The following is a 27,934-nucleotide window of genomic DNA, read 5'->3' as shown; positions in this document are numbered from 1 at the left end:
AGGCCATTAACTTTTACGAGATTGTTTAGTCCAACAGCGGCAGAGTGAAAGTGAAATGCACTTGGAGCAGTAGATGTTGTTAGGGCCTCCTGCAGGATACTGGCTCATCTGGCCCACACTGTCAAGCTCTGTCTGGTTGCCCATTGCCTGAGTACCAGAGTACATTCTTCACACAGAGGCTGTATGTTTTGCTTTCACTCTGCATAAATTGACAGCCTAAATTCAAGGCAGCATGTATGTATGTTATCTAAATTCTTAAGCGTTTCTTTTGTTGTGAATAAACAACAAAGTATGAAACGTGATTTTTTCTTTCTCTGGTTTCTTCAAAGAAGCTTCAAAGAAGCTGAGAAGACATGCGAGTTGTCATGATTCTAAGGGTGCTGTCTGGCAGTGTTTTTAATCAGGCTTCTTCAAAAGCTGGTTGAAAGTGTTTGGTAGATTGATTCAGAAAGGAGCCTGAGCATGCATACTTCAGAGGCAACCGAACGTGCTTGCCACTAATTCAATTTGTGTGTCTTTTTCTTCCAATTCAAACAGGGTGAACAAAATAAATAAACTTAAAAGAAACCCAAAGGAATAGTATAAAACTTTAATTCAACAGTGACAAATTTCAGTTCTTTAATTCCAAGCATTCTGGTTAGAAATGAAAGGATTTCAGAATACAAGAAAATGTCCTATGTGGCCAGAGACAAAGGTATAGTAACAGCCAAGCCAAGAAAATTTGCAACATGGTGCTTCATTTTAATAGTGCTTCATTTTATAAATTTCTGATGCTAAGAATGATTTCAGGTGGTACTTTATAGGGTGTAAAGAATTTTTATACACATTTTCTTAGTGAAAACTCACAAAATCCCCAAGAACTTTCTCTCTCCAAAGCCCATGCTCTTTCTTTAATTCAATCCCCACCTAGGTTTCATTTGTTTTGTTTTGTGCTTTAATGAAGTATTTAAGTACATAATCTTGTTGGTCTTGGATTTCACAGCCTCCAGAACTATGAGAAAAAATTTCTGTTGTTTATAAGCTACTCAATCTACAGCATTTTGTGATAGCAGCCCAAACAGACTAAGGCATTGGGTAATGAGAAAAATAGCATCAGGGAGCCTGGGCGGCTCAATCAGTTAAGTGTCCAACTTCAGCTCAGGTCATGATCTCGTGGTTCATGGGTTTGAGCCCCATATCGAGCTCTACACTGACAGTGCAGAGCCTGCGTGGGATTCTCTCTCTCCCTCTCTGTCCCCTCCCCCACTCGTGTGCACGCTCTTTTTCTCTCCCTCTCTCTCTCAAAATGAATAAACTTAAAAAGAAGAAAAAAGAAAAATGGCATCATTGACAGAAATAGAGATGCTAGATTGAGAATTTTTTTCCTCATACAAAACTACATAATTTTGTTCATCAGATTCAATTAATTAAAAGAGGATTCTTTAATCTCAACTAAATCCCACCGAATCCAACTAACTGACTGACATTTTCACTTGCATATCTTAAAGGGCATATCAATTATAATTTTGCCTAACAGAGGTCTTAACTTCCACTCCATGACAACTGTTTTTCCTGAATCTTCCTTGACTCAGTAAATGTCATCACTTTCTATCCAATTTCTCAGGCGAAAAATATAGAGTTATGTAGGGGAAAAATCTAGAATTGATTCTTGTATTTCCTTTACCTCAACACCATCACTACTACCATACAATCCATCAACAATGCTTTTAACTCCACCTAAAAAACATATTCCACATCTGTTTACTTCTCTTTATTTTCACTATTTTTATCCTGGTCTAAGTCACTGTTAACTCCAGCTTTAATTCCTGCAAAAAAGCCTCCCAGCTGGTTGTTTCCCTTCCACTTATGCTCCTTTATAATCTACATAAAAGCCAGAGTAATGCTTTAAAAACACAAAACAGATTTTTCCAACTCCCACATCAAACTCTTCAGTAGTCTTCTATTCCATTTAGAACAAAATCTAAATTCCATGGCCCATTAGATCCCAGTTGATCTGACTTTCCCTTACCTGTGAATTCTCCCACCTTCACCCTTCATTCCCTATGCTCTTGCAACATTGCCTTTCTAGAATGGGCCAAAATATTTTCCTCCCTGGGGTCTTTGTCCTTGTTCTCTCACGCTGGAGTTGTCTGTTTCTAGATCTCTGAATAGCTGGTGCCTTCTAGTCACCCAGTATTAGCTCAAATGTTACCTCTTCACTGACATTCAATTGGAAATAGCCTTTTCCACCACCCTAAACCATCACTTCCTATTACAACATACTACATTTATTTATTTCGTAGCATGCATCAAAAACCTCATTCAAAAAATCTCATTTATTTGATTATTTTTCATTGCTGCCTTCTTACCCTAATGCCATTCAATTAAGGGAGGATCTAGTCTGTCTGGTTCACTCCTCTATTCCTTGTGTCTGGCATACATTTAGCCCTCACTGAATATTTGTGAAAGGAACAAATGAACAAAGTCCCTCTTGCTGTGTAAAGCAATATAATTCTGGCTATATCGAGTTCCCATTCTGTTAGGCTAAAAGATGGAAAAATATCAGGGTGAATGTAAACTTTTATGCAAGCATTGTTAGAGATCCAGATCTGCACAGTGAAAACCTTAGTCACATAAAGGAAAACAAGGATTAAATTGTAAGAAATATTTGGAGATACTTGTAGACAGTTATGCCTCCCCCTGGCCTCTGCAAGTCTATAAAAAACAGAAACCCAGGCCATATCCTGGCTAATGTGCTACTGCTTTCTATAGAAAGAGAAGAAAACTCAGCTTGTGGTCTGATATAGCAGGGCTGGTGGCTTGAGAGACAGCAGGATTAATGCTTTCCAATGTGACAGGATCTCTCACCCTAGACTCCAGAGGGCAGAGAGCAAGGACCACATAACCACCAAGGCCAGTGTTCTGACTTCTGGCAAATATACAGGTCCCAGAGTGAGTAATGAGTTAGGCCTGGCAGATTACATGTTGCCCCAAGAAGAGATGAAGAGAAACAGAAGAGGGATGGACAAGTGCCCATGGGAAAAGAAGAGTATTAGCTCTCACACAAACCACTGTGCCCTAAGTGACTGGCTTAAACAGAAATCTGGCATCAAGAAAGGGAGCTGAACAAAGTAAAAAATAGCAGACAATCCCCTCCCTTCTCATTCTTTAACTTTCTGATGAAGGAATAAAACATCGCTACCAGATGTATGATGTGATGACATTAATGATCTTATTCTTCATTCATCAAGACAGAATTGATTCATATCATCATTAACATAAGACCACTTTACAAAAACTAGTATATTGCAGTTATTAGTAATTCTGGTCCTGCACAAACATGGACTCAAATTATGTTATTATCACTTAGAGCCATGACACTTTTAACAGTGGGAATACTTTACTACTACTACATAAGAATGGGTAAGGAAAACAGACGATTCATGTAAAAAGTTTAATTCAGCACCTGGAACACAGAGCTCTCAATAAATAATAAAATATAAACAAGATATAAAGTTACTATTTTACTATCTAATCTTTCTTTTTCTCCCAGTGGACAAAACAAGGGTCCTTAAATGAATGTATATTTTCTCCCCCAAGAGTCTATTGGATATTTTGAATTTGAAAGAATTTGAGAGACTAGAAAAAAGTAATTATATTTATTATATTTAAGATATGTGTAGGTCTATATATGCCCTTGAAATCAAGCATGAGCTGCATAATTTAATTATTAAGACCAATAATCAAATAGTGAATGAATAAATATAATTTTAGAATAGAAACTTCACTCCAAAGCAATGTCCTATTATTTTTCTGCTCACCCGTTTAGCAAGGAATAAAAAGCTGAAGGATGACTTCATAATTATAGCATATAAAGAAACAGGTACCTTTGCACACTTTTGTTGGAAGCATGAGTAAATGCAAACTCTCTGGGGAACAATTTCTTAATATGTGCCAATAACTTTAAAAATGATTCCTCTTTGTATATATAAACCACATATTCTTTATCCATTCATCAGTTGATGGACATTTAGGCTCTTTCCATAATTTGGCTGTTGTTGAAAGCACTGCTATAAACATTGTGGTACATGTGCCTCTATGAGTCAGCACTCCTGTATCCTTTGGATAAATATGTGGAACTTCAGAAACTTAACAGACCATGGGGGAAGGAGAGGGGAAAAAATAGTTACAAACAGAGAGGGAGGGAGGCAAACAATAAGAGGCTCTTAAATACAGAAAACAAACTGAGGGTTGATTGGAGGAGGCAGGGGCAAGGGGAAAATGGGTGATGGGCATTGAGGAGGGCACTTGTTGGGATGAGCACTGGGTGTTGTCTGTAAGCAACGAATCATGGAAATCTACCCCCAAAATGAAGAGCACAATGTATACACCGTATGTTAGCTAACCTGACAATAAATTATATTGAAAAAAAGATTCCTCTTTGATCCAGCAATCCCATTCCCAGTAGCTTATCCTAAGGAAATAACAGAGGAGTTACATAAAGATGCATGCATAAGTATCTCATTTTTCTAACAGTCCTTGCTCCCCAGAAAACTTAATTGTCCATTATTTGATATTTTGTTAAATTATGATAAATATTTTGTACCCATTAAAAATGATAAAAAATATATACATTGACATTTAAATGGTTATTGTTATTCATTAAACAATTATGCTACAGAAGAGAGGCTGGGAGGATGGAAGAGTAGGAGGACCCTAAGTTTACCTCATCCTATGGACACAATTAGATAACACTCATATCAGCAGAAATAACCCAGAAAATGACCAGAGACTGTCAGAACAAAGTCCACAACAAAAGGTAGAGAAGAGGCCACACTGAAGAGGGTAGGAAGGGTGGAGATGTGGGGAATGAAACAGACCGTGGCTGTCTGTGGTTGGAAGGGAGTTGCAGGCAAGGAGAAGGATGAGAAGCAGATTGTCACACCAGGAACCCTAAACGAGGAACATGAACCCGCATAATATTTGGGTTTGAAAGTGAGAGGGGCTGGATTTTGTGAGTTCTTAAAACCAAATGACTGAAAGTCTGGAATTTTAAAAATCAGTGGGCTCAGTTCCAGGAGAGCTTGGAGTGTGATAGGAAGTGGAGTCCCCTACCTTAAAGAGGCAGCACAAGAAACAGCCTACAGAGATACAGGGCAGAAGCAGCAGTTTGAAAAACTCTTGGTGTATATTGGAGGGATAATTATTTACTCACCTCAGAGGGAGATTCCTCCAGTACCAAAGAAGCTGGCAGGTGACGTCTCCCTCCCCTGCTCCTCAGGATAAACACATGGTCACCTATAGAAGTCACACAGTGCCCATTTTCACTACCTAATTTGCTTACATCAAGCCCTGCTTCCCAGCTCTTCAGTGGGTCCACCCTTCTCAGTCATGCCTACCTTAGCCTACCTACTCATGCTTCAGGTTCCCTCCCTCAAAAGACTAGTGCCAACAGTGTATCTCCCAACCTGTGCATTTTGGTGGTAGCAGTGAGAACAGGGGCCCTGTGAAGGCTCAAGCCACAACTTGTTAAAACTGGGTGCCCCATCTCAGCTGGGGACCAAACCCTGTCCATAAAGGCAAAGAGAGACTCTGCAGATGACTGGAATGAAGGAAGATTGGCCAGGACAAAATAGCAGGGTACATGTAACACATATAGGAGACATCTCCTGAAGTGCCAGGTTCTGGGTAACTGGGGAAACTGCATTGCAGGGCACTATATGACCTTTTCTTCATAAGGCCATTACTTTCCAGACCAGAGAGACATAGCAGACCCTCTTAACACACAGAAACAGACACAGAGAGTTAGAAAAAAATGAGGAGATGGAGGAATATGTCCCAAATGAAAGAACAGGACAAAACCACAGCAAGATACCAAAGTGAAACACATATAAATAATATGCCTGATAGAGAATTTAAAGTAATACTCACAAAGATATTCACTGGACTTGAGAAAAGAGTAGAGGACATCAGTGAGGCCCTTTACAAAGAGAGTAAAAAAAAAAAACAAATTAGAGATGAACACAATAAACAAAATTAAAATTACACTAAAGAGAGTAAGTAGCAGGCTAGAGGCAACAGAGGAGCAAATTAGTGACCTGGAGGTCAGAGTAATGGAAAGTAATCAAGCTGAACAGGTAACAGAAAAAATATATATAAAATGAGAATAGACTTAGGAAACTCAGCAACTCTGTCAAAGGTTATAGGGATCCCATAAGGAGAAGGGAGAGAAAAAAAAAATATATATATATATATATAGAGAGAGAGAGAGAGAGAGAGAAAGAGAGAGAGAAGGAGGGAAGGAGAGAGAGAGCACAAGTGGGGGAGAGCAGCAGAGGGAAAGAGAAAGAATCTTAAGCATGCTCACCACTCAGCATGGGGCCTGACACAGGGCTCAATCCCACAACCTGGGGATCAAGACCTGAACCAAAATCAAGAGTCAGACACTCAATGGACTGAGCCACCCAAGTGTCCCTAATCAATATTTTTATAAAATAAATATACATAGAAGTTCACCATAAGCACCTTGATTGGATTCTGCTTACATGGTTTATTTAGACATGGAAACAATGTCTGGACTATGCGGAATAGATGAAATGGTTACTCCATCTCCATTTATAATGGCCTAAAATTGTTCTTTCCCATGTGTATAACTGCTGATATAACTGAAAAACCAGAGCAGCAAATCAATGGGATGGGACAAAATAGACTTTAAAACAAAGACTGTAACAAGAGAAAAAGAAGGGCATTATGTAATAATAAAGGGGACACTTTAATAATATATAACAATTGTAAATATTTATGCATTCAACATGGAATCACCCCAATACATAAAACAGTTAATGCTAACATAAAGGAACTAATCAACTGTAATATAATAATTGTAGGGGACTTCAACACCCTGCTTACATCAATGGACAGATCATCCAAACCAAAAAAATCAACAAGGAAACAGTGGCTTTGAATAACACACTGGACTGGATAGATTTAACAGTGTTTTCAGAAAATTCTACCCTAAAACATCAGAATAAACATTCTTTTCAAGTGCAGATGGAACATTCTCCAGAATAAGTCACATAGACCATGAAACAAGCCTCAACAAATAAAAAATGCTGAAGTCATATCATGCATCTTTTTTTACCACAACACTATGAAACTAGAAATCAACCATAAAAAAATTTAAAAACAGCACATGAGGTTACATAACATGCTAGTAAACAATGAGCGGGTCAACCAAGAAATCAAAGAAGAAATCAAAAAGCACATGGAGAGAAATGAAAATGAAACTACAATGGTTCTGAATCTTTGCAATACAGTCAAAGTTGTTTTAAGGGAGAAATTTATAGTAATATAGGCCTACTCAAAAAGCAAGAAAAACCTCAAATAAACAATCTAACCGTATATCTAAAGAAGCTAGAAAAAGAAGAACCAAACTCAAAAACCAGGTGTAAATATTAGACCAGAAATAAGTGATATAAAAACTTAAAACAAAACAAAACAAAACAAACAAACAAACAAACAAAAACAATAGAACAGATGAATGAGCCCAGGAGCTGGCTTTTGGAAAAGGCCAACAAAATTAATAAACCTCTACCAGACTCATCAAAGAGACAGAGAGAGAAAGAACTAAAATAAACAAAATCACAAATGAAAGAGGAGAAATAACAACTGATAACACAAAAATACAAATGACTGTGAGAGAATATTATGAAAAATTATATGCCAACAAATTGGGCAATCTCAAAGAAATGGATAAATTCCTAGAAACACATAACCTAACAAAATGAAGCAGGAAGAAATAGAAAGTTTGAACAGACTGATTACCAGCAATGAAATTGAATCGGTAATCAAAAAAGTCCTAACAAACAAAAGTCCAGGACCAGACAGCCTCACAGGCAAATTCTACCAAACATTTAAAAGAGCTAATACGTATTCTTCTCAAACTATTCCAAAAAATAGAAGAGGAAGGAAAACTTTCACATTAATTCTATGAGGCCAACATTGTCCTGCTACCAAAATCAGATAAAGATACCACAAAAAAGAGAACTACAGACCAACATCTCTGATGAACATACATCCAAAAATTCTCAACAAAATGTTAGCAAACTGAATTCAAGAAAACATAAAAAATAAAATAAAACCAATACCATGATCAGGTGGCACCTATTACTGGGATGCAAATGTGGGTTAATATTTACAAATCAATCAATGTGATACATCACATCAGTAAGAGAAAGGATAAAAATCATATCATTTCAAAAGATGGAGAAAAAGCATTTGACAAAGTATAACATCCATTCATGATAAAAATTCTCAACAAAGTAGGTTTAGAAGGTATGTACTTCAACATAATAAAGCCATACATGAAAAAACACAGCTAATATACTCAATGGTGAAAAACTGAGAACTTTTCTCCTAAGATCAGGAACAAGAAAAAAATGTCCAGTCTCACCACTTTTATTCATCATAGTACTGGAAGTCCTAGCCATAGCAATCAGACAACAACAATAACAACAAAATAAAAGGCACCCAAATTGATAAGAAAGAAGTAAAATTTTCATTACTTGCAGATGATATGATATGATATATTGAAAACCCTAAAGAATCCACCAAAAAACTACTACAACTGATAAATGAATTCAGTAAAGTTGCAGGATACAAAATCAATACACAGAAACCCATTGCATTTCAATACACTAATAATGAAGCATCAGAAAAAGAAATTAAGAACACAATCCCATTTTCAATTATACCAAAAATAATAAAATATCTAGGAATAAACTTAACCAAAGGGGTGAAAAACATATATTCTAAAAACTATAAAACCTTCATGAAAGAAATTAAAGATGACAGAAAGAAATGGAAAGGCATTCCATGCTCATGGATTAGAAGAACAAATACTGTTAAAATGGCTATACTACACAAAGCAGTCTACACATTCAATGCAATCCCTATCAAAATACCAATAGCATTTTTCACAGGATTGTTTCACAAACAATCCTAAAATTTCTATGGAACCACAAAAGACCCCAAATAGCCAAAGCAATCTTGAATAAATAAAACAAAACTGGAGAGGCATCCAATTCCAGACTTCAAGTTATATTACAAAGCTTTAGTGATCAACATAGTATGGTACTGGCACAAAAAAATAGACACATAGATCAATAGAGCAGAATAGAAAGCCCAGAAATAAATCCACAGATATATGGTCAATTAATCTTCAACAAAGGAAGTAAGAATATGCAATGGAAAAAGTCTCTTCAATAAATGATTTTTGGAAAACTGGACATCTACATGCAAAAGGAAGAAACTGGACCACTTTCTTACACAAAACACAAAAATAAACTCAAAATGTATGAAAGACCTAAATGTGAGACCTGAAACCATAAAAATCCTAGAAGACAGCACAGGCAGTAACTTCTCTGACATTGGCTGTAGCAACTTTTTTTCTAGATGTATGCTGAGGCAAGGGACACTAAAATAAACTATAGAGACATCAAAATAAAAAGCTTCTGCACAGCAGAGGAAACAATCAACAAAACTAAAAGGCAACCTATGGAATGAGAGAAGGCATTTGCAAATGACATATTCAATAAAAGATTGGTATTCAAAATATATAAAGAACTTATACAACTCAACACCAGAAAATCAAGTAATCCAATTTAAAAGTGGGCAGAAGACACGAACAAACATTTCTCCAAAGGCATACAGATGGCCAACAGCACATGAAAGTTGTTCAACATCACTGATCACAGGAAAATATAAATCAAAACTACAATGAGGTATCACCTCACACTTTTCAGAATGGCTAAAATAAGAAGCAGAAAAAACAATAGGTGTTGGTAAGGATGTGGAGAAAAGGGAAACTTCTTGCATTGTTGGTAGGAATGCAGACTGGTGCAGCCACTGTGGAAAAAACAGTATGGAGCTTCCTCATAAAGTTAAAAATAGAACTATTCTATGATCCAGAAACCACACTACTGAGTATTTACCCCAAAAAATTAAAAAATGCACACACAAAGGGATACATGCACCCTATGTTTATTTCAGCATTATTACAATAGCCAACTATGGAAACAACCCAAGTGTCCATTGATAGATGAGTGGATAAAAATGTGCCATATATACAACGAAATATTATTCAGCCATAAAAAGAATGAAATCTTGCCATTTGCAACAATATGGATGTATCAAAAGAATATAACGCTAAGTAAACTAAGTCAGTCAGAGAAAGACAAACATGACATAGTACCACTCATATGTGGAATTTTAGAAGAAAAACAAAGAAAAGAAAAAAAGAAAGACAGAGACAAATCAAAAAACACACTGTTAATAAGGAGAACAAACAGAGGGTTACCAGAGGAAAGGTGGGTAGGGAATGGATGAAATAGGGCAAGGGGATTAATGATATACACTTATCTTGATAAGCATCGAATAGCATATGGAACAACTGAATCACTATATTTTACACCTGATACTAATATAACACTGCATGTTAACTACACTGGAATTAAAATAAAATTAAATTTAAAAAATAAATAAAAATTAAACTATAGAATAATTTACAGTATTATCTCATTTTGTTAAAAATAATTATATAATATATATTATATATTATATATATTATATTAAACATTTATTATATTATTATATTTTTTTGGTTACATATATATGTATGTAGATAGATATAGATATAGATATAGATATAGATATAGATATAGATATAGATATAGATATATAACATCAGAAAAATAAATGGAAGGATATACTATAAAACACTAACTTTGGTTATCACTTGGTTAAGGGATTATAGTTTACCTTTATTTTATTAATACATTCATATTTTAAAAAACATTTTTCTAATGTCCAAGTTTCACTTCTACATAAATAATATATTAATATTTTATGTAATAGATCAAAAACTATTCTAGAGAAGTAGCATCTAGGCCTTAATATTTATAATACACAGGCCCTTCAAATTACATTGAGGCCCTTAGCAGGAATAATATAAAGTACAGGTTAATATTTTCCTGTACTTAGAAACATGATATCAGTTCTCTGATAATATGGAATTTTAAAAAAGAGTAAAATTAAAAAATTAAAAATTAACATCCTAAAAATGTCAGTGGTTTTTCTTTCTCTATTTACAGTACTATCAGCTTGTGCTTGCTTAACCTAGCCCACAGTCACTTCTTGCTTTGCCTTATCAAGGCAACTTATGGTATGTTATTAATTATTTTTCTTGTCCATTACTATTTGACCAGAATATTGGTTTGATCAAAATAGCACAACTTGGAATGAGTCTTACCTTATTTTCAGTGTATATGTGAAGAAAAGTTACCTAGTCTTCTGGAAACTAATCAAGGATAAAATGAGACACCAATGTATTGGAAGTACATAAGTAGAAAGTGTAATGGTAACGAGAGTATTCTGAAAACCTGTCATTTCAACAAATAGATTTAATTCAAAACCAAGGGGGCAAGAAGACATAGAAAGACTTGCAAATGAACATTTTTAAAACTTGATATTGAAAACTGATTTCTTGTTTTCTAAACCAGCCAGAACCTTTAAAACGTTGTATTTTGTTCCTACTATGATTCATGTCATCACTACGCCTAGAACATAAAAGATACCTGCCACTTGCCTGCCTTGGGTGTTAGTCAGTGAATCACTGAAAGAGAACTCAGGTTTTGACAATAAAAATAATTTTTCATTTGAGTTCTTTTTCTTCTTCCTTCTAAATCAATGTGTATTTAATGATTTTGGTGCCTTTTAAACCAAATAGAATAAACTTTGAACCAAATGTACAGCTAATTACATGGTATATTTAGAATCACATCTATACTGCTAAAGCAAGAGAGAAAATTAGATAAATCTGAGTAGTATAGAGAGCTCCTCTGAAAAATCCTAAGAATAAAAATTTGCCTCGTCTGTCTGGAACTACCTGAATTATCAGAAATTGTTCATTTTTATGTAAAAAGGGTTTCCTCTCTGACAAAGTCTTTGTCTTTTAGGAAACCAACTGAATTTGTTTTCACTACCCACCATCCAGCTGGAATGTGTTGGCCAAAATAACACATTAGAATATGGTGACACAGTGCAAGAGTCATCACCATCCAAGATTATGTGAGTTCTCTGTTAGAAGAAATACCAAACAAAGTTTCAAAACATTACAAGGCAATGCTTAAAACCAAGGAATAATGGAAAAGAGACAAGATATATTCAACAAGCGCTTATTAATGTTTTTATATTAATTATACACAGCATATCTGGATATTACATTAATAAAAAACTATTGTTTGCTGCACACTTACTTTATCCCATTTATTCCCATACAGTCTGGTGAGAGAGATATCACTATTATCTCTATTTACAGTTGAGAAACTTAGAGAAGTTAGGAAACTCACCAAGTTCATATAATCTATCTTGTGATTAAACCAGACTTTGAATCCATGCAGTCTGACTTCAGAGCCTTGACTTTAGCCATTACACTAGACCACCTATAGCAGTAGTAGACATTGAATAAGCCACAAAGAGGCAAAAGACATACTTCTTCCCCCACAACGGCCACACACCTACCCCCATCCTTACCATAAAATTTCCTGTTTGTAACAAAATAACTGCCTACTGAGAATAGATTGAGAAGAGAGTTGGCCCACTTTGGAGAGACCCACATTTTTTGTATTTCTGAAGTCAATTTGCTACTGTCTCAAGCACCAACTCAGGCTAACTACTGCTTCATGCCTCATTTTGAAATGAAACAGCAGAACTTCCAGTTCCAGAAAGATGGAGTAGGTATATTTTTTTCTGATTCCTCCCACTAAGCAAAACTATAATCCTTGGACATTATGTGCAAAACAACATAAGAAGACTCTGAAAGGTGAAGAGAAAAAGATGTGGGACTTCAACACAGAAGAAACAATATACAAGTGAATTTCCTGGATTTTCTTTTCATCACATATATCCTGGACTTGGAGCTAAAGAAGTCAGAACCTAGAAATGCTGATGAACACAGACCAAAAAAAAAAAAAAATTCTGATAAAAGTCTGTCAAGCCAAAGGACTAGGGAAGGGACAAAGTGGCCTGACAGACAATAACCATTTTATTGTAGGCAAACACCACAGGAAAATTATGGTTTTACCCATAACCATGATATCAAAGGCTGAGTGGGAAGCTTATATTTCCACACTTAATAGTAATGAAACACCTTTCCCCATACCTGTTAGGGTAGTATCAGTATCAGATAAGGCCTGGTAAAGAATAGGACTTTTGCTATCACCCAGAAGAGTAAGTCCACCTCACATCTGTGTCAGTGGAGAGCCAGAACTCGCAATCAAACCAGCAGTAATAAGCAGTGCCCTCCCTCCAAAGTGTCAACAGAAGCCAAGAGGGGAACATGTACTTTTACCTCCATCTGGCAATAATGAAGTACAATCCTCCTTTCCTCTATCAAAGTGGTGTCCAAAAAGCTAGCTAAAACAGAAAATATAATAAGATCCAGAATCTCAGAACATAATATGAAAATGTCCAGAGGATAAAATCAGGTAACTTGGGGACTCATCAGTAGAATTCACCAATTATGGACAACACAGAAAATGTAAACTAAAAAGAAAAGGTGCATACCCTCTTAAACCTGTGGGACAATAACAAAGGATCTAACATTTGTATCATCAGGATACTCCAAGGAGAGATAAAAGAGAGCAAGACTGAATAGCATTGAAGAAATAATGGTAACATTTTCCAAATTTGTAAAGTGATATCACAAGATGGCAGAATAGGACTTTTCAGCCATCATCTCCACCTCCCCCAACCAGAAAAACTGATTGTAATAACTAACCACAGATGAGAATACCTTTGTGGAATCCTGGGAGAGGTCTCAGCACTCTTCTAGACCAAAAACTCCAAGATGCATTGACAAAGGTAAGAAGATTAGTTTCACTTCACCCATGTAACCCCTCCCCTAAGGTGGCACAGCTCAGCACCAAGAGAGACCTTCTTGGTTGCAATCTCTTCCACAGGGGAAAGTGAGAACATAATGAGCATTTGGATTTCCCAGCCATGCAGGATGCTATCCAAGAGACTCATCTCTCACCTTACTCCAGACACAGAAGGGATTGGCTCAGCATGTCTGAATAGTCTAGGGGCAGCTAGGAGCAGGAAAAATTACAGCAACCAGGATGTGAAAATCAACAAAGAGCCTTCCTCTTGAGGGAGTTCATCACCACTATACCTTCCTTACAAGAAATTTTAAAAGCAAATTAATGGCTGCTAATCAGCAACCTAAAAACATAAATGTATTAAAAATAACTATATCTACAATATTTATTAATGGATATAAAAAGATATAGATAATGATATGAATAACATGAAATGCAGGAAGGAAGGAGTAAAAGTGTAGTTTTTATATGTGAATGAAGTTATCAGCTTAAAATAGACTGTTATAACTGTTTTTTTTATAAGCCTCATGGTCAGAACAAAGAGAAAAGTAGTAGATACACAAAAAATGAAGACTAAAGAATCAAAGAATATGACTACAATCACAGAGGAAGACTGCAAGAGAGGAAGAAGGAAAACAGGAACAACAAAATAGGAAATACTAAACAAAAAATCAATAGTAAGTTTATCTATCAGGAATTAATTTCAATGTAAATGAATTGAAATCTCCCATCAAAAGACATGGAATGGCTTTAAAAGGATTTAAAAGAAAAAGGACCCTTTTATATGCCACATATAAAAAGCTTACTTTAACTCTAAGATCACATAAAGAATGAGAATTATGGGGGTACAAAAGCTATTACATTGAAATGATAATTAAAAGAGAACAGGAGTAGCTATACTTACATCAGACAAAATATATTTTAAGTCAAAAACTGTCATAAGAGACAAAGTAGGTCATTATATAATAATAAAGACTCAATTTCATCAAGAGGATATGACATGAATAGACACTTCTCTAAAGAAGACATCCAGACGGGCAACAGGCACATGAAAAGATGCTCACTCAATGTCACTCCTCATCAGGGAAATGCAAATCAAAATCACACTGAGATACCACCTCACGCCAGTCAGAGTGGCCAAAATGAACAAATCAGGAGACTATAGATGCTGGAGAGGATGTGGAGAAACGGGAACCCTCTTGCACTGTTGGTGGGAAGGCAAACTGGTGCAGCCACTCTGGAAAACAGTGTGGAGGTTCCTCAAAAAATTAAGAATAGATCTACCCTATGACCCAGCAATAGCACTGCTAGGAATTTACTCAAGGGATACAGGAGTGCTGATGCATAGGGGCACTTGTACCCCAATGTTTATAGCAGCACTTTCAACAATAGCCAAATTATAGAAAGAGCTTAAATGTCCATCAACTGACGAATGGATAAAGAAGATGTGGTTTATATACACAATGGAATACTACTTGGCAATGAGAAAGAATGAAATATGGCCTTTTGTAGCAACGTGGATGGAACTGGAGAGTGTTATGTTAAGTGAAATAAGTCATACAGAGAAAGACGATACCATATGTTTTCACTCTTATGTGGATCCTGAGAAACTTAAGAGCAGACCATGGGGGAAGGGAAGGGGAAAAAAAGTTAGAGAGGGAGAGAGCCAAACCATAAGAGACTCCTAAAAACTGAGAATAAACTGAGGGTTTATGGGGGGTGGGAGGGTGGGAGGTTGGGGAGGGTGGATGATGGGCATTGAGGAGGGCACCTGTTGAGATAAGCACTGGGTGTTGTATGGAAACCAATTAGACAATAAATTTCATATTAAAAAAAAGAGGATATGACAATTATAAATATAGATGCACATAATATTGGAGCACCTAAATATATAAAGCAAATATCAACAGAACTAAAGAGAGAAATAGACAGAAATAAATAAAATAGGGGACTTTAATACTTCACTTTTAAAAATGGATAGAACATCCAGACAGATAATCAGTGAGCAAACAGGATTTGAATAACACTATAGATGAAACTAACCTAACAGACATATACAGAATATTTCATCCAATAGCAACAGAAAATACATCCTTCTCAAGCACATATTTTCTTTAGAATAGACATGTTAGGCCAAGAAATAAGTCTTAACAAATTAAAGAAAACTGAAATTATGTCAAGTAGCTTTTCTGGTCACAATGTAGGGAACTAGAAAGAAATAACAGGAGAAAATTAAAATTTCACAAATGTGTGGAAATTAACATACTCCTGAATAACCAATAAGTCAAAAAAGAAACCAAAAAAGGAACAAGAAACTACCTGAGACAAATGAAAGTAGAAACACAACATGCCAAAACTTAGGGGATGCAGCAAAAGGAGTTCTAAGAGGTAAGTTTATACTGATAAGGCCTACTTTAAGAAAAAAGAAAGATCTCAAATAAAACACCTAACTTTCCACTGTATAGAACTAAAAAAAAGAAAAACTAACATTAGCAGAAGGAAGGAAGTAATAAACACTAGAGCAGAAAAATAAAATAGAGACTAGAAAAATTATATAAAAGATTAATGAAACTAAGAGGGCTTTTAAAAATATAAACAAAATTTGCAAACCTTTAGCTAGAATGAATAAGAAAATAAAAGAGGTGACTCAAGTAAATAAAATTATAAATGAAAGAGAAGACATTACAACTGACACAATAGAAATAAAAAGAATTTTGATACTACTATCAACAAATAAGGTAACCTAGAAGAAGTAGATAAATTACTAGAAACACACAACCTACCAGGATTAAATCATAAACAAATAGAATATCTGAACAGAATACTGAATATTGAATCAATAATCAAAACCTACCAAAAAGAAGCCCAGGACCAGATGGTTTCACTGGTGAATTTTACCAAGCATTTAAAGAAGAATTAACGTCAACCCATTTCAAACTCTTCCAAATATTGAAGAAGAGGGAATACTTCCAAACGCATTTTATGAGGCAGTATTACCCTGATACCAAATCCAGACAAGGACACTACAACAAATGAAAACCACAGGCTAATATCCTTAATGAACACAACTGCAAAAATCTCATCAAAATACTAGCAAACCAAATTCAACAGCACATTGAGAGAATCGTACAGCACGATCCAGTAGGATTTGTCCCTGGAATACAAGAATATTTTAACATATGCAAATCAACCAATGTGTTAACTGAATAAAGGATAATAATTATATAATCATCTCAATAAATGCAGAAAAGAATTTGACAAAATTTAAAATTCTTTCATGATAAAAACTCTCAACAAATTAGGTATAGGTAGAATGTACCTCAACATAATAAAGGCCATATATATCAATCCTACAGCTAACATCTCATTTAGTGATGAAAAGTTGAAAGCTTTTTCTCTTCCTCTAAGATCAGGAACAAGACAATGGTGCTCACTCTCTTTTCAACATAGTACTAGAAGTCCTAACCTAAGAAGTCAGACAACAAAAAGAAATAAAAGGCATACAAATTGGAAAGAAAGAAAGTAAAAATGTCTCTGTTTGCAGATGACATGACCCTATATATAGAAAACCCTGGACCTGACCAAAAAGCTATTAGAACTAATAAACAAATTCAGTAAAGCTGCAGGATATAAAATCAGCATACAAAAATCAATTGCATTTGTATACACTAGCAATGAACTATCTAAAAACCAAGTTAAGAAAACAATCTCATTTACAATAGTACCAAAAAAATAATAACATACTTAGGAGTAAATTTAACTAAAGAGGTGATAGATATGTACACTAAAAATTATAAAATGTTGATGAAAGAAATTGAAGAAGATACAAAGAAATGGGAAAATATCCTTTGTTCATGAGTTGGAAGAATTAATATTATTAAACTATCCATACTACCCAAAGTAATCTACAGATACAATATAATCTCTATCAAAAGTCCAACAGCAGGATGCCTGGGTGGCTCAGTTGGTTAAATGTCCAACTTCAGCTCAGATTATGATCTCATGGTTCGTGAGTTCAAGCCCTACATCAGGCTCTGCCCTGACAGCACAGAGCCTGCTTCAGATCCTCTGTCTCTCTCTCTCTCTCTCTCTCTCTCTCTCTCTCTCTCTCTCTCTCCCCCTCCTCTGCTTGCACTCTCTCTCTCTCAAAAAATAAATGAAAATTAAAAAAAAAGTCCAACAGCATTTTTCACAGTAATAGAAAAAAATCCTAAGATTTATATGTAACTATAAATTACCCCAAATAGCCAAAGCAATCTAACACAAAAAGATCAATGCTAGGGCATCATACTTTCTGATTTTAAAATATATTACAAAGCTACAGTAATCAAAACAGTACAGTACTGCCTAGAAAAAGATACATTAACCAATGGAACAGAATAAACAAGGTAGAAATAGATCCAAATATATATGGTCAAGTGATCTTCAACAACAGTGCCAAGAACACCAAAAGGAAAAGGATAATCCCATCAATAAATGTTGGGAAAACTGGATATCTACCTGCAGAACGATGAAACTGGACTCCTATCTTACACCTTATACAAAAAATCAATTTAAAATGGATTCAAGATTTAAATTTAAGACCTGATACTTTAGAACTACTAGAATAAAACATAGTAGAAAAGTTTTTTGACATCAGTCTATGCAATGATTCAGATACGCCCCCAAAAGCACAAGCAACAAAAACAAAAAGACAACTGGGATTGCATCTAACTAAAAAGCTTCTGTACAGAAAAAGGAAACAATCAATGGAATGATAAAGTGACCTATAGAATGGAAAAAAATATCTGAAAACCAAACATCTAATAAGAGATTAATATCTAAAATGTATTTAAAAACTCCTACAACTCAATCAAAAATAAAAGATAGCCTGATTAAAATATTGGGAAAGGACCTGAATAGACATTTCTCAAAAGAAAACACAAACAGCCACCGGGTATACAAAAAGGTGCTCAGTATCATAAATTATCAGGGAAATGTCAACCAAAACCACAATGACATATCACTTCATACCTGTTAAGATGGTAATTATTAAAATAACAAAAAATAAACAAGTGTTAGCAAGGATGTAGAGAAAGGGGAAATCTGGTACAGTGATGGATCAAAACTGATATAGCAATTATAGAAAACAGTATAGAGGTTATTCAAAAAATTAAAAATAGAGCTACCTTATTATTCAATAATCCCACTCTGGGTATATATCCAGAAGAAATGAAATCAGAATCCCAAAGAGATATCTGCATTCCCATGCTTATTGCAGCACTATTCACAATAGCCAAGAGAGAAACAACCTGTGTTTGTAAATGGATGAATGGATAAAGAAAATGTAGTGTATGTATGTAATATTATTCAGCCTTAAAAAAGAAGAAAATCCTACTATTTGCGCATGAGCCTGGAAGGCACTATGTTAAGTGAAATAAGCCAGGCAGACAAATATGCGTGATTTCACTTACATGTGGAATCTAAAAATTAAAAAATTTGAACTCTTGAAGGTAGAGAGTAGAATGGTGTTTTCCAGGTCCTGGAGGATAAAGATAGAAGGGAGATGTTAGTCAAAAGATACAAAATTTCAGTATGAAAGGTGAATATGTTCTGGTGACCTAATGCATACCATGATAGGTATTATTAATTATACTGTATTTCATATTTGAAATGTGCCAACAGAATAAATATTAAGTGTTCTTACCACACACACACACAAAAATTAAATATGTGAGTTTCTGAATATTTAATACAGTTCTTACACCTCACACCAAAATCATAGTTTATAAAAAGAAAACGCAATAAATTGAACCTCATCAAAGCCAACTTTTGTTCTGCAAAAGATCTTGTGAAGAGAAGGAAAGGACAAGCTACAGAATAGGAGAAAATATTTGCAAATCACATGTCTAATAAAGGACTAGTATGCACAATATATAAAGAACTTCAAAACTCAACAATTAAAAAAACAGAACATGGGAAAAGGAGGTAAAGACACACTTGCTGAAGATGTAGAGATGGGAAATAAGCGCATAAAAATATTCAACATCATTAGTCTTTAGGAAAATGCAAATTAAAACCACAATAAGATATCACTACACACCTATTAGAAAGACTAAAAGAACAGTGCCAACACCAAATTTTGTCAAGGATACAGAGAAATCAGATTCCTCATATATTGCTAGTAGGCATACAAGATGGTATAGTCACAATGAAAACAGTTTGGCAGTTTCTTCTAAAACTAAAAACATACCTACCATACAATCCAGCAGTTACACTCTTGGGCATTTATTTATCCAGAAAAATAATGACTTATGTTCACACAAAATGACAAATGTTCTATATGAATGTTTACAGCAGACTTGTATTAACCAAAAACTAAGTAGCCTAGATGTTCTTCAATAGATGAATGGCTAAATAAACTCAGTGGTGTAATTATATCATGGAATACTCAGGGGGTGGGGAATGGAACACAGTATTGATACACAGAAAAACCTTGATGAATCTCCAGAGAATTATGCTAAGTGAAAAAAAATCAGCCTCAAAAGTCTACATACTGTATCATTCATATAACATTCTTGAAATAACAAATCTATAGAAATGAAGAACAAATTAACTGTCATGGATTAAGGGAGGGGATGAGGATTAGAGAAAAGTGGATATAACTTAAAAAAAGCAACGTGAAGAATCTGTTATGATGTAAATGGTCCATAGCTTGATTGTAGCAATTTCAATATCCTGGTTGTGATATCATACTATAATTTTTCAAGATGTCACCATTGGGGAAAATGGAATAAAGGGTACATGAGCTCTCCTTGTATAATTTTTATGAATAAATGTGAATCTATAATTATCACAAAAATAAAAACTTTGGAAAACAATACTTTTTTAAAAGAAAAGAACATAGCACTGGATTCAGAAGAACTAGGTTTTTGTCCAGGATCACCACTCAGGAGCCTATGACTTTGAGTAAGTCACTTCAACTTTAAGAACCATGGTTTTCTAATTTGTAAAATGTGTAGATTAGATAAATTAACCTCTAAAATCAAATTCCAGTTATATGATTCTTTGATAGATTTCTATTTCCTGGAAAAGAGTACTTCCATGAAATATATGATTCTCTATACCACTGAAATGGAATGCATGGAGATTATTTCAAATCTGAGAAAACAGATACACCCAAGTATGGAGATCTTGCACCTGGAAAAGATCAATCTGCTCGCTCATTAATGTAAAATCTCTAAGAAGTGTCCTCCACCCAGACCAAGATGGCATTTCCCCATAATGTTAGAGATGAGAAACTGGTTTAAGATTAAATCAAAAACTCAACCTTCTCAGCCTATCAGAGAACCAAAGAAATACTTTCATTCTTGCAATTTAAAATCTTTTTTCAGAAAACCAAACTTTTCCCAAACCCTGTTTTACATGGAGGAGAGATAACCCACATATATGTGGCAGGTCCTTTAATTCATTCTGGTTTCAGCAATGTTGGGTTTAGCTTAGTTATAAGACTAATATGTCCACATGCTAGTTGCGGCATACCTCTTCTGGTCTTCTGTCACCAGCTGATGGACCCCCAAGACAGTCTGGATATAAATCCATTGCTCTTGCTGGAAGCTAGTGTGTAACATACTATACTTGCACAATGACTTTTGAAACTTACTTTCTCTATGTAAGTGATGAATCACTGAGTTCTACTCCTAAAACCAATACTATACTGGATGTTAACTAACATGACCTTAAATAAATAAATTTTTTAAAAAAGAGAAAAAAATCTACAAGGTCTTCAAGAAACTTTAAAGAAGCAAAACTATTATTTAAACCACATGGCTTTTAAATTCACAAAAATTTTCCTTAAAACAGTTATATTACTATTCTGAGTTCAACTTATATTAGTAGTGCTATGTGCACAAAATAAAAGTGTGATGTAATTCTGTATGTGTAATGTATACTTTATGATATATACATAAAACTATGGAGTACATGAAGGTTTGGGAGGGGCCACTCTTGTGATTCTAACTAATCAATCATGGAAATCATTATATATGCTTAAATATAATTATAGGGCCCCTAGACTGTTAAAAAAAACTTTAGTGGGGTTTGGAGAGTATGTGAAGGTTTTTGCAAGTTGTCATACTTGAGTTTTCCTTGGGATTTCAAAATTAGAGCTGGTTTACATCCTTTATGGCATTTATTAATTTGCAAATTTTTATTGGACCTAACTATGTGTCAAGTACTGTATAGATGCTGGAGGGGCATTTATAGGCAAAAAGGTACTGATCACAACACAAGGCTAAGTTCTGTGAGGAAGGTAAGTATAAATGCTAGTGGAGGACATTGGAAATCATCTAGCCCAAACTTGACCTGAGTTTTCACATGTATGCTATTGCTTTTTAAATCCAGACCTCATGTGAACAGGGTCGTTCCCATATTGAAAATATCATATGAGTCCAAAGTTTTCCAACTGATGGCTAACTGGTATACCCAGACATCTAATGTAAAAAAAAAAAATCCTGACAATTCAAAGCCAGACTTCCTGGTGCTAAGCAGGTTTACTCACTTGTCAAGGTTGCTTGTGCAACCTTTGCTGTTGGTGACAGACTAAAGGTAAGAATATACCCATCACAAAATGGCTGAATGTGTATTGCAGGCTCAGCAGAAATGTGGCCTCCATAAGGAATGTTCTCCTACATAACTTTACTTCTCTTTCTAGTGACTCTGGCCTCACAGTTTTACCCTTCCTTCTCCAGAAGGAACAGAAGGAATTTATCCTAGATCCTGGCACATGGCAATGAAAACCCAACTGTCCTTTCTTGCAAAAGAGACTTCCTAGGTGATGTTGAAAGGAAAATCATGAGAAAGAATGTTAAGATTTTCTCTTGTGTTTGGGAGAAACACAAGAGAGCAAGGTTGGAGGCAAACTGAGTAGCTAATGGACAGAGTAACCTTAGGTTCCCTGTATAAACCCAACTTTCCCCACTCCAGACTGCTGGACTGTGTTGGTGTCTGGTTTGTCTAATTTGATTATGAGCCCCCTGGACAAGAACTTTGTCTAATTCTGTGTTCTCTACAGCACCTAGCCCTTTGTTGGCACCACTCAATGCCAAAGAACACTCCACTTCTGTTAACTAATAATAAGATTGACTTCCCAACTCAATGTGATGAGGTTTCTGTCATTTTTATGCCAGTGTTTTCTGATTTGTATTTCATATTTATGTCTGGAGAGGAAGCTTCATGTGTTACTGAATCACCTCTGGACTGATCTTCTTTTCAGGAAACGTAGGCATGAGGTTGAGTGTTTTTCAACCACGAGTTTTGGGAACACAGACTGCTCAAATATGCTAGGGTACATGAAGGGGAAATGTTTCTGAAAGAATCACTTTTTTCAGCAGTCATGGGGATCTCCGTGAGCCAAGGATACAGACTGGTTAGCAGATGTGACCATAAAAACAGCAGGTCTCTTTAATGCAAATATTTCACTTTGGTTTCTCTGTTCCTAAGGAAAATAGGCAGGTTTGTGGGTTTTGTTTGTTTGTTTTTGTCTGTTGATTTAATTGTACTCTTTAATTGCACTTCTTTAATTGTACATATTATTTGATCTAGTACTAAATCAATAATTAAGTTTCTCTTTATGGTAAATGAGTCACCATATTGACTTTTTAAAGCAAAAATCAGATATTCCAATTCACAATGCAATTTCAGATATTGCAATTTGCAATGCAATTTCACAACGCAAACATAGCAGGAGTTTTCTGGGCTATCTCATCTTAATTCAGGTAGAGGAGAAAAATGTCTTCATTAATAGAGGACACTGTTTATATATATATTTTTCCATTTAGCATAGCTTATACTTTCTGTTGAATGTCAAACATACATAATGTATTATGTAATATGAATTGAGGTAAACAGGTCTTTAGTGTGAAGTTTTATGTTAATTTATCTAGAAACTGGGCTGTGTTCAATATTTTGTATAGCCTCTACATACTAGCCTCTACATACTATAGCTTCAAATACCTTCCTTGCTTTTGTTTTTGTCTTCCCTATCACTTTGAGCTTCCCTAAGAACACCTCCTCAGCGATAGTCTGTTTTGCAGCCCTTTCAGCTTTAACTAACTGTTATTATACTGGAGCCTTATTGCTGTGTGTCGGGGGAGGGAGAATAAAATGGGGGGAGGGAAGAGGAACATTCTATAATCTTACAAGAAAATCTGTCTTTTAGTGGGCCTATGTCACTGGGCTGTAACCTTCACCAATATTTCTTAGCTTTACTCAACCTCTTAGGTAAAACAAGATGGCACCACAATTGTATATATGCCCTTCCTCCAGGGGGTTAAGGCTCTGGTAAAGTCTTATACCCTGGAGGAGAGGTCTTTGTTGTGGTGAATGATCTCAGTAAGCTTTATTTATTTATTTACTTACTTACTTACACTTATTTTTTGAGAGACAGAGCATGAGCAGGGGAAGAGCAGAGAAACAGGGAGACATAGAATCTGAAGCAGGCTCCAGGCTCTGAGCTGTCAGCCTGATGTGTACAGAGCCTGATGTGGGGCTCAAACCCACAGACTGTGAGATCGTGACCTGAGCCGAAGTCAGACACTCAACAAACTAAGCCACCCAGGCGTCCCTCAGTAAGTTTTAAAATTTTTACCTTTTCCCTTCCCCTGCCAGAGGCACAGATCTTTCTTGCATTTTTACTAGGAGGATGGTGAGGCCCCTGGAGGCAAACACCATGAAAGTGTGGGACTCCCCCTAAGTCTATATGCCCTAGCAGTTTCTCATTCTCATGTTAGTCCATACTCAGCATCCAGCAATTAATTAAAATTACCATTTAACTGTTGCTATAAGTTTATGGCTTCCATGACTTCTGTTCCAATTAGGCAGATCTTTGTTGTGACTGTCTGAATTTGCATGGTTTGGGGATAGCAGCTTGACCTGAGACCTCAGTTTGCTGCTGTGTCCAAAAATCACTGATTTTCAGTATGTTCAGCTTTTTTTCCTGTGAAGATAGGAGCGATAGTTTCCAAACTCTTCATATGTCATTGAAGCTGAGCCTTTATACAGTTTTTTCACAAGTAAAAACAAATGTGATAAGGGAGTTGAAGTATTGCTACAAGTAAATAGACTAAAAATTATTTTTGAATTATCTTCAAAGCTTATTTCTAATAAATAGGTTAAATGAATAGGAAAATTGTAATGGATAACAGAGGTTAGCAGTGCTTCCACTGGTCAAATTTGAAACAGCTCATGCATTATAACAAATAAGGAGTTGGATAAATTACAATACACTGGAAAAAAGGAGTCCATCAGTTCATACTGATACCCAAAAATAATAATTTCAAGTGTTGGGGAGAGGGAGAATGAAAAGTTCTTTTTTACAGAAAAATGACAACAAACAAATGTAGAGGAAATTATAAAATTGGAAAAATCATCATTTTGCTGCTACCAGGGTAATACTTTATCTAAGGAATATGTATTAATGGATACCAAAGCCATTGAGGGAAAGATCATTGGAGAGCAAAATATTCATACAGTCTCAATATCACCTTGCAGAGTACTCATTAACCACAAAAGAAAAGCATACCTGTACAATGAAGAAATACAACAGACACCACCTTAACTAAATAATCAAACTTAATTTCCCAAACTAGGATACACTGATATCATGTACTTCCTGATATGAATCTCTGTGGTGACACAACATCACAACTGTTGTTGTCCTGCCAAATATATTCTACCTGAATCTATTTAGGAGAAAATAGTCATTTTAGGGATATTGTGCAAAACAACGACCTGGTCTCTTTAAAAGTGTTAATGCCATAAGAGAAAAAACAGCTGGGGACTATTTTAGATTAAAAAGGCATAAAGAAATTTGATAACTAAATGCAATGCATGATTCTTCATTGAATCCTGGAAGGAGGTATACAAGTAGTTATAGAGAATTTTGTTGGGGTAACTTAGGAAATTTGAATACTAACTGTGTTTATTAGATGAAAGCTTCATGTCAACGTTAAAATTTCTTATGGTAATTATATTGCAGTTTATGGGAGGATATCCTTGTTTTAGGAGAGAAATGGTGAGGTATTGGACTGATTTTTATGGTGTCTACAATTAACTCCCAAGTGGCTGAAAGTTAATTAATAAGTTTGATTGAAAGTTCCTTTTTTTGCAATTTTTCTGTAGGGTTGATATTTTGTAAAACATAAAAATGAAAAAGTAAACAAAATGAATGACAACAGTAATAATATAAAATCAAATGCATTATCCTTGGGGGTGTTAGACATCATACAGAAAAAAAGTTAAGCTTACTTTCCATTGATAAGTATACTGAACATTCTTTCAGCATGCTATGTGTGAATTAGTCTTTTGCAAAGGAGCTATGGTAAAATAATTAGTCAAATACACAGAAACGAAGACTATAGTAGATACCCCAAAAACTGTTGGGTGAAAACTCTTGCAAAAAAACGGAAATTTACAAGAGCTTTGACCAATAGTGATAGGGAATTAAAAGTAAAATTTTGGATGCAATAACCTCCCATATATTCTATTTATTACTGCATATACATAAAAATGCCAAAAAAGATTAACACATTTGTATAACAAATATAAATAATTGCAATATAATGCCTTCCTACATTAACGAAGAGCTTTGCACAAACCTATCTTCTTCAAAATGCTGTCATTTCACTGTATTGGTTACTTTGACAACATGTAAAGTAACGAGAATGTACACTTAGCCCTGGCTCTGAAGCTATCCCTAAATAGGGCACTTTTAAAGACACATTCTCTCCTGCAAGTGATGGTAAAGTGATTAAAATGATGGCAAAATCCAACATAAAGGTCAGACTGAGTATTGCCAAGTGCTAGAAACTTTCGTCAAGTGTCTGAGTAATTTTTATCCTTCCACATCACCGCCTCTACTCGGTTTGTGCCAAGGCCCCAGGGAAAGGTTAGTCAGTGTGTTCATAGACAGGGCAGGAGAGTAATAAGTGAGCAAAGAGGATTAACTATCTTATCTATCTGGGGTAAAGCACTGGATGCTCTAGGAAAAGAAAAATCCTTCTGTGTTAAGACAAGTTTTAGAAGTAGCTTCATTCCAATTACTGTCATTTATAAACTTTCTTTGCCCTGAGGATTTTCAGGAGCTTGACTTAAAAAATTAAAAAAAAAATCACCTTACTTTATAAGCAGCAATCGCCACAATTAGAACTGCAGTGTAGACATCCTTACAGGATATAATAATTTTTTTAAAATTTTTTTTTCAACGTTTATTTATTTTTGGGACAGAGAGAGACAGAGCATGAACGGGGGAAGGGCAGAGAGAGAGGGAGACACAGAATCGGAAACAGGCTCCAGGCTCTGAGCCATCAGCCCAGAGCCCGACGCGGGGCTCGAACTCACAGACCGCGAGATCGTGACCTGGCTGAAGTTGGCCACTTAACCGACTGCGCCACCCAGGCGCCCCAACAGGATATAATAATTAATTCACCAGGTTATGAAGTCTTGCCTTCTTCCCTGCCAAATTCCAAGAACAAGCAATCTGTCTTTAAAGGGCTATGTCATAGCTAGAGAAAGAGACAATGAATTTCAAGACGACTTGGGGATATATGGAACAAAGCAGAGGGTGAAGAGCCCCTGTCCCTCCAAACCCTGATTTTCCTTACCTGCTCTTTGATGCTGGGAGCTAGGCAGTGAGTGAGAGGCTGAGGAAATGGAGAAACTTCCATGGGCATTAATTCCCTTGTCTCTTTAAGACTTGTGTTCTCCTTCCAATTCCCATTTTCTCTTTTTGAAGCAGAAGTAGGATATTTGCATCTTAGAGTCTGATGAGAGAGAGCAGAAGAGAAGAGCCTGAGACTGACTAGAGGAATTGAAGTCCCAGTGACTAGAGGAATTGAATTTTCCTTCAATTCCTGCCCCAGCTAGTGAGAGAGGTCTGCTGCTCTGGGCTGTGCTCAGAGCCTGGAGACCAAACAGCATCAAGTTCTCCAGACATTTCTCTGATAGATCCTGTGTCTCAAGGCACTGGGACACAGCAAGAA

General features: G+C 35.5%; 1 non-coding gene across 1 annotated transcript; it reads right to left on the bottom strand.

Annotated features, from left to right (window-relative positions):
• Nucleotides 1-6,546: 6,546 nt before the first annotated feature.
• LOC125175879 (small nucleolar RNA SNORA20) lies at nucleotides 6,547-6,676 on the bottom strand. Its single transcript, XR_007156041.1, has one exon. It is a non-coding gene; the product is annotated as a small nucleolar RNA SNORA20 (small nucleolar RNA).
• Nucleotides 6,677-27,934: the final 21,258 nt, after the last annotated feature.

This window comes from Prionailurus viverrinus, chromosome C2 (assembly GCF_022837055.1).
Source record: "Prionailurus viverrinus isolate Anna chromosome C2, UM_Priviv_1.0, whole genome shotgun sequence".
NCBI lineage: Eukaryota > Metazoa > Chordata > Mammalia > Carnivora > Felidae > Prionailurus > Prionailurus viverrinus.
The sequence above is the reverse complement of the archived record's forward strand: the minus strand, read 5'-3'. Positions and strand labels throughout refer to the sequence as shown.